This window comes from Corvus brachyrhynchos, unplaced genomic scaffold (genome assembly GCF_000691975.1).
Source record: "Corvus brachyrhynchos isolate BGI_N302 unplaced genomic scaffold, ASM69197v1 scaffold705, whole genome shotgun sequence".
NCBI lineage: Eukaryota > Metazoa > Chordata > Aves > Passeriformes > Corvidae > Corvus > Corvus brachyrhynchos.
In genome coordinates, this window is record NW_008238346.1 from 680263 (window position 1) to 689119 (window position 8857).

At 39.4% G+C, this 8857-nt stretch overlaps 1 long non-coding RNA gene across 1 annotated transcript; it reads right to left on the minus strand.

The window, feature by feature from the left end:
• Window positions 1–4168: 4168 nt before the first annotated feature.
• On the minus strand, window positions 4169–8571 carry LOC108446945. The gene is made up of 4 exons (XR_001862285.1): window positions 8028–8571; window positions 6008–6145; window positions 5126–5559; window positions 4169–4381 (listed from the first exon to the last, which is right to left on the minus strand). It is a non-coding gene; the product is annotated as an uncharacterized LOC108446945 (long non-coding RNA).
• Between the last annotated feature and the right edge of the window lie 286 nt (window positions 8572–8857).

Sequence of the window (8857 nt, forward strand, 5' to 3'; positions counted from 1 at the left end):
AGAAAAGGGGATGAGGGGCAAGGCTATTCCCCTTAAGGCCTCTGACAAACCCATACAAGGCCTCTGACAAAGCCATAACATCACACACACACTGAATTGGGAGACCAGGCTTTCTGGACCACTTCTCTGAACTTAGGTGCCCAAGATCTGACTGTCCTACTTAGCCTGAAAGTTCCCAAGGGCTGCACATTTCTCCACAGAGGTGCTCTGGCTTGGGCAATGTGGCACCTATTACCCTTCTAAGTACAACAAATTCTCCGTTTCACAAGGTAAAATAAATTCTATTTAAATTCATTTAGCAGTTTAGGTGGGTATGGTCATCCCATCCGCCCTGCTCTTCTGCCACCATCTCCAAAGAATTAAGATGCAGAGACAGCAGCTTGTTCCCAAAAACATCGAGAAAAAGTCCAAAACTGAACCAGAGTCTAACTGGGGCTACATAGAACCTGTGATAAATGCTCATGAGTCATTTATGCTCAAGAACAAGCATCCTTTGGAACCACCAACCATCCCAAAGAACCCTGTGAAGGGGTCCAGCCTCTTGGCCCTTTTACGTGTCACATTTAGTTCACTAGTTTGGGTCCTCCATGATATTAGTTTGTGAGTATCTGATGTGAGAGAGGATCTCCAGACAAGTGGAGAACCAGCTCCATTCTGCCTCACTTGCAGAGTTTCGATGGAATTGCAAACAAACGTAGAACGGGACCACATACTTTCAATGTGCAGTTGGAATGCTTCTCCATTTCTCTTCCAAGTAAGTTCAAACCATTTGTCAGTGGCAACCAATATTATTCCTTTTCCAAAAGGTCTACTCAGTATGTCAGCCACATTATTAGTAAGACAAATCCACCCGCGCAGGTCATAAACACAATATTTTTGCCAAACATTCTTCCCCTTCAGATAAATTTCTCATTTGTTATTTCAGTTCACTACAACACTTTTTTTTTTCTTTTTTTAATATTGAACTAGAAAATGTCTTATTTGTTTTTCATGAATAAGAGAGGTGGTTTTTTAATACTCATCCCTGGTATGATAATTTGGAGAAGAGCACAGAGATGATAAATTGTTTCTTTCCTTAGAACTACTGGAGGGAATAACTATCATTACAAAATGTTGGGGAAAAATTAGCTTTTCTACCTCCCACACTAATATTTAGGAAACCTTGGTGAAAGTCATAAACACGGGAGGTAAATTTTTCCAATTTAGCTTTTGCTGAAACGCTGCAGGGATGAGAATGATCAGGCCACATCAGTTCTGTGAGGCAAGTTGCCAGTTTAGCACTTGCATATTGTTTGCTTTTCAAATGGTTTTCAAATGGTTCACTCCCAGTCCTGTCCCAAGTCTCTCATATGTCCCACCGCCACCTCCAGTGGCCCCACTCCCCATGGCCCTGCTAATCACTAATGGGCCTTTAACCCTCAGACCCCTCAATGTGGGGCAACCTCCTTGAGTTCTCATGAATTCAGAACAACAGGACCTCCTGGTACTGCAGTGCTCCACATACTCTGATTTATATTGGTTCACAAACAAAACAAAAATGAAAACAAAACCAAAAAAACTCACCCACAAACCACAGAGCAATTTGTAATGTGCTTGTTTCAGGTTTGAAGGTGTGTCAGGATCTCAAAGCACTATTGAGTGAACTGAAACCTGAGGTAGCTGTGAAAGTGAGGACCAATACTGAGACCAGAGTAATTATGCTAAACTCAAACTGCTTCTACGCCATTGCTGAACATGGCAATGATCTTTCCACTTGATGCATCTCTTCCAGAACTATCTTGTGTCATACAAACTTAATCTGCCATCAACATGAACTGCTAGCTGGCAGGTAAGATTATCAGAGCATTTGGAAATAAAATGTTTTACCTGAAAGTCCACCAAAAGTCTTTATAATCCTTGCAGGATAACTACTCCATTTTAAAGTTGTTTTCTTTTTTTTTGTTATATTTAAGAGCTTTTATAATCCTGCACTGAAGTGAAGGTAAAACCTTTCAAAAGTCTTTGTCAAAACATTTCTCTTCAGATTGCAATTCCATCTGTTTTATTTTTCTCTCTCTTACTGCTTCCACACTTCCCCCAACATGCAGATCGCCTCCTGGATAAAAGGTTTACAAGCAATTTTTCAGCCTTGACAAATACAGCAGTTGGGTGGGGTTTTTTCCCATAAAATTAGACTTTGAGCAGAATGTTTCACACACCTTTCAAAATACAACAAATTATTTAGGAAAAAAGGCTTAGCAATTCATACTCTGATTCGGAAAATTTCTCCTTATTCTCAGGACCAAAACTACATGAGTAAAAGGTCACTTTCCAGATGTGTGTCTATAAATAAATATATAAAATACCCACAGAGGCATATATGAGCACACATATATCTGGGGTATTTCAGTACCCCAAAACAATACCTGTCCACTAAATTTCATGTGTAATTAATTTTTGATGTCAATATTGGTTTCTATAGGATTTGACAGATGCATCACAGCACTAATTATCACACTCCAAAGCGTGGCTGAACTTGGCAGCTTTCTTCCCTACCTGTCACCGAGCCAGGGACCTCTTTGTCCAGAGAGATGCTTCAGGCCAGTTCTCAGGTCTGGCTTGACCCACATCTAACATGTTCTGGAGCAGTGGTTCACCCAATCTCTCCTGCTAGGCTGGGCAGACTCATTCCCCAAAAGGAAAAATTCTGGGAAAATTCTTTGCTGACTGCCACAGCAGTCTCTTCCTGAGAAACAGAAACCTGCAGGTAGAGTTCTTCTCTTTGAGCCTCCAAGGCAATGGAGAGGATAGAAAAGCCATTCCAGGAATGGTCCTTAAGAATCTATTTTAGGTGACTAAAAGAAAGAACTGCCTGGACAGATTTGCCCCATGGGTAAATACCTATTTCCCAAGCCTAAGAAAGGGACCTTCAGTCTTAGCCCAGAAAATCTATGAAAATAAATGAAAAGCACCCCCACTGGTGCCAGAGATCTTTGGTTTTCAGCTATTGCTTCTCTCTCCAGCAGTTTAACCTGACAGAACAACTTTCTCCTACCTGCCTTCGTCCTCTTTTGGTACACATTTCCCTTCAGTCGATGCATAACAGAAAATCCATGGGTAGCTCAGCAGTTACTTTTGATCACTAAAGTTGGATGAGATGAATCACACCCACAGAGAGTAAACGATTTGTCAAGGAGGAAGGGCTGAGGCTCAGCAGGCACCTGCATCCAACTCTCATCACTCTCAGTGCCTCACCTACTTCCCTGTGTCACCCACCATTTGGTTTATTGCCTCAAGCTGTGAGGGTTCACCCTGCCAGCACTGAGGCAGCACAGAGCACTCCCCACATCTGTTCCTTCCAGCAGCCACAGCAGGGCCATTTACCAGGCTCACCCACACTCCCTTTATTCCCACATTCCCCTCCCTTGGCTCTGCCAGCTATGTCCATCTCTGCACAAGACCAAGGCTTGACAACTGCTTTTCACTTAGTAATTGTGATAGGTTTTACCCCAATCTTACATTTGAAACTAATGAAGGTTCAAATCTATTTAGAATGGGAAACAGAATCTATAATAACTCTCATTTGGCTCGAGCACTTGGAAACGTGTAACTACTTAATGTATATTTAGACATAGTTTATAGCATCAAGGTATGTCCTTTTAACATGATAAAGTTGCAATCCAGCAGTAGTGTTCAGATTAGAAATTGGCAAAAGAGAAGGAGAGATTGATTTAAAAGGGTTTTTCATTGAACCATAACCTCACCACATGGCATTTGCTTCTGTGCTGTCCTTTTAAGTAGCTTTTGCTCATGCATCACTTCTGCTCCAATGTATCTTCTCTTAAATGACAGGGGTGTACAATCCATATTGAAACTGCCAAAAGACTGCACAAAATATGTAATTTTGGACTGGGGATTAGCCACAGTTCTATTTATGGTCTGTCCACAGGCACAGGAAATACTGAGTAGTGTTAATAAGAGTGGTAGACTTTGTGGAAGACTGGAAGGAGAGAGCATCATAGGAAAGCTGAAAAACACTCCTGAAGACTTTAAAGTATCTGGTGGTTGTAAGGACAAGGTTTTCACACAATAAACTAGAAAAACTGCATAAAAAGAAACTGATTTTAAGAAGTTAAACATGCGGCATTGATTTTAAGGTTCTTTAATTTTTATAATAAAATAAGCTGAACAATCCTTTCTGCTTTTTTGGAAATCTTAGTGAAGACCTTGAAGAATTTTCGGCATCTTCTGAATTGTTAACAATATATATCAGTACAATCAATACCAGTACAATCTGGTGGTCAAGAACTCAACTTCATTTGCTGCAAACGATGGAAAAGCAGAAAGAAAATTCCCAAATGGTCTGGTCATGGAAAGAGAAGGAGCCTTATACCATCTGAGTCTAAAGAAAGAAAGAAACAGATAAAACAACACCTTGTATCAAGAAAGAATTAGAAGGAAACCATGCAAGCGGTAGAGGGGGGAATAATCACTTTCAAAACAAGGAAAATGGTATCTCCAATAAAGCCAGATTAGCATCTGATATGTTGAGTTTTACATAGTGTGACTGAATTACTTGATAATATAGCAATTACACACTTCCAGTTAAAAACAAATCAGCAATTACAAGTCTGCTGTAATTAAATCCCCACAATAGACTTGGTGTGAAAAGGAGGAAAATTAATCAAAAGATAAAAGTGGCATAATTCAATACAGAAAAGAATCAACAGTAGAAAAATCAATCAGGAAAAGGACAAAATCATGATTTTCATAAATTACACTGTGACCTTTCAGAGAACTGCAAGATAAAAGAGACAGAAAGTGATGTCATTGTCACTTAGGCAAAATGATTTCTAACATCATTTCAAAGAGCTACACAGTCTCTTTATGACAGTTAAACTAAAGAACACTCAAAAGTCATGTACATCTGAAAGACTGATTTCTCCTTGAGCCAGAATTGGTTCCAAAGGCACAAAGATTGTGTACAACAGTTTGGAAGAGGGGTATCTGAGATTCTCATGGTCTGTATTAATAGGCTCTTTTCTGTGAATTCCACTTATTGCCTTTCTGAAATTATCCAGGTTTCCTCTATTCTTGCATTCCAAAAAAACCTGGAGAGGCATAGATGACCTACTACGGTTCATACCTTATGAGTCTATTTGCCTCTGTGTCATTTCTGGTACATGATATTTCAAAGGCAATCCACCAAGCCTGTTAAATACAACATCACCACAATGGATCAGGGAGAGAATCTGAAGCACAAAAGTGAGAAAACTCATAGGTTGAGATAAAGATGGTTGAATAGGCAAAGCAAAGCAAAGTTTTCCCACCAGCAGGCCACCCCAGGACAGCAGGGCTCCATGGCACATCATGGTTACTTGGGAAGACAAATTTCTGCCCACCTTTGTCTTTTTCCCACTTCTTTATATACTGAGCATGATGTCACATGGTGTGGGACATCCCTTTAGTGACTTGGAGGTCAGATGTCCCAGCTGTCTCCTCCCAGCTACTTGTGCACCCGCAGCCTCCTCGCTGGTGGGGATGTGAGAAGCAGAAAAGGCTGGGATGCTCATGCAAGCCCTGCTCAGCAATAAAGAAAACATCCCTTTGTTATCAACACTCTTTAGGTCACAGTCCAAAACATTGCACCATGCAAGCTACTGTAGAGAAAATTGAATTTACCCCAGCCAAAAGCAGTGAATAACTGCACTTTCTGAATGAAGTAAACTGCAAGGAAAAAAAAGGTAATATTTCTTTGCAGTTTATTCTGATGAAATGGCTGAACACACCACACTGACCGTAGCTGCTCCCAGTACACCAGGCAAAGATAGGGCAGGCTGCAAAGTTCCACCATTGCACTCCACCTGTCACTGCAGTTGTGCAGGCTTTGGAGTCACCTCCTCCAGAGGCAAAGGGTAATTCAGTCTCCACGTCCAATTCCCAGCCTCTGGCTGAGCATATCTATAGAGATTACCATCAGCTGTAAGGTCAGGTTTCAAGATGTGGTGATTAAGAATAGGAGTCATACCTGAGACATCACCCAGGAGCTATCAGAGGGTAAAGACTGCGTGGAGTCTCTCAAGTTATTCCCAGCCCAAGGCAGGCTCAATACCAGTCACCTCCAGCTGAAGGGTGCCACTGTTCATTACAAACCTCGAGAGCCAATCTGTCCATCAGGCAGGGAAAATATTGAACAGGAGAGAAAGAGAAAGATTAACTCTTCATCAGAGTCAGTACAGGAGAAGAGGAGTAGCTGTCAACAAAGCTCCTGGGGAGCAAAACAACTTAATGGAACAACTCCCCATGCCAAGTAGGAAACTGGGCCTTGCAGCTGACACAGGATTCAGTTGCATCAAACATGAAAAATACTCTTAGTGCTTGCATTGAAGTGAATAATTATGTAGCTGCTCTTTTGAGGGACACAGGGGATCTGCAGGCTGCACGTCTGACTAGAGTTGTATCCTCACTTGGTGCCAGAACTGTTATTTTTGTGTTGCAGGCTGTAATTCCTCTTGATTATACAGAGCTAAACCCCAGCTCCTTTCCAATCAGCTTGAAAACAAACTGATGGTTTTTTGATTGTGCTAAGGATATATTTTGGCACATTTTGTGCAGAAATCTTCGGCTGGAAATATGGAACAAATCTAACTTTTTACAACATATGGAATAGAATACTATTATATACTACTAATAGGAAAAAAAATCATGTTTATTCCAGTGGTAGAAGATTTTTGTACCAAGCCTGTGCTGCTGAATATACACTTGCTTTGATCTTTTTCTTTTGCCACAAACATTAACAATATTGTAAAAAAAAAAAAAAAAGGAAAGATTAATAATTCATCAGAGATGAGCTGAATATTTTTCCCCTCCTTTGTGTATAAGCAGCTTGGCAACAAAGATAACTTCAGGATCAATCTTACCCTTATTTTCTATTATGTACTTCCTGTTGTTTCCAAACAAGATTAATTTTGTTTTATGCAAGTCACCAAGTAGTCTTCACAGAAATAGGATTGATTTTTGAATTTCTTTTCTCTCTCTCTCTGTCCTTCTCTCCCTCACTTTTTATTTTATTTTATCTGTATTAATAAAACCACTGTGACTAGTAAAGTTAAATTTAGAATTATTTTCCACCTGGAGAGGTTTAGAAACTTTTCCCCTCCTCTTTTCACAATGGAATTATTTCTCACTCAAAACAGAAAGTAGATCTTTTATGCAACAGTTTTGTAAAACATATTCTGGAAGGACCTAAAGAAGGAAAAGCATCATACTACTGGCATAAATCATCTCAACAAAATAGACAGTAATGGATATTCTTGAGCAAATTCACTTCTGTTTTATTCATTTATGGACTTAATTCAAAATGAACAAGACATCATGAGCAATTTCTATACATTTTGCAGTGGTTTTTTTGTTTGTTTGGGTTTTTTTAGAGAATGTTAAAGATTTTTCTCCTTTTACATTAAAAGCATCTTGACAAGGTGGAAAAAATGTTATTGATGTAGAGAATGGGAATTTTTCTTTACCTGTGATAGCACCCAATGTGAAACTGAGCAGGGGGAGAAAGTTGGGATTTTGTTTGGTTTGAGAATTTTTAAAATTTTTTTGATGTTCACCATATTTTCTTGCTTCACTCATGGCTGACTGCAAAACTAAGATGAGATCTTTCACTTACTGGTGATCTTCCTAAATTTAAACTTGCATGGATTTTCACATTTTCAATTTCAGTTTCTCTATTATTTTAGTTTCCAGGCTTTATTCCTGAGTTTATTGCTGCTCCACTGAACACAGCACTGTCTGGAGCGTATTTATATGATAGAAAAATACTTTTCATTTAAATAGCCATCATTTGAATACTATCCCTAAGATATGGTAATTTAAGACTAGCTCAGAAACATTTACAGGGAGAAGGTAGAACTGGTTTAAACTGTTCTAGCAAAATTACAGCCAGTACTGTATTTATCTGAAGACACATCATTATCTCTCTGGCACATAACAAGAGTGTGTTATAACCATGGGCAAAAAGCATTAGAGGAAAGGGATATACTCACAACAATTAAGACATTGCAGTCAAGGTAGCTGATGATTTGGTGGGAGCACCTCCAAAATCACGGATATTGACCCACAGGTCACTGATTTTCCAGTGAGACTACTCATAGTCCAAAATTCCAGATGAAGTATTGACAAAATAATTTCTTATTCTTTCATTTTCATTTCTTCCTCCCACCCTGGAGCTGCAGGTCAAGAGTCATCCTGTATCCAAAGGCATTTTAAGCATCAAAAGGAAGAAGTCTTTGACCTGGACTTAGTATAGTTGTTTTAGGAGCAAGCAGGAAGACATCTGACCTGAAATTTAATGCTGAGCAGAATGACCATGACAGAAGAGTTTCCCTGGACAGAATGCCTACTCAGCAGGAGGGGCTGTCAGGAACAAGTTCATTTTGTTGAAGCTTTTGGTGAAAACAAAAAATCAAAATGCTATTGAAGCATTTAATTCTGAGGCAGTCAAAAGATTTTGGATTAGTAAGACAAACTGCTTCTTTTCAAATACAATATAATAAAGGCAAATTACATTTCCCATCAGGTAAAAAAAAAAAAAAACAACACTTGGAGGAATGCTTCCATCTCCCCAAAAAAAAAAAAAAAAAAAAAAAAAAATCTGCTTCCCTTCAGTGCAGAAAGGAGCCACACCTTCAGCTCTCTGGCTGCCCTACTAAGTGGACTCTTCTCATTTGTTTGGCTGTAATGTAACAACAATTAATCTGGAAATCTGATATGGCAAAGTTCTGGTGGTCTGGAAAATGAAGGAGTCCAGGTTTTACTGCAGCAACTGCAGATAGTTTCTGATTCCACCCAATTCAGAAATACTGGCTAAAGACTT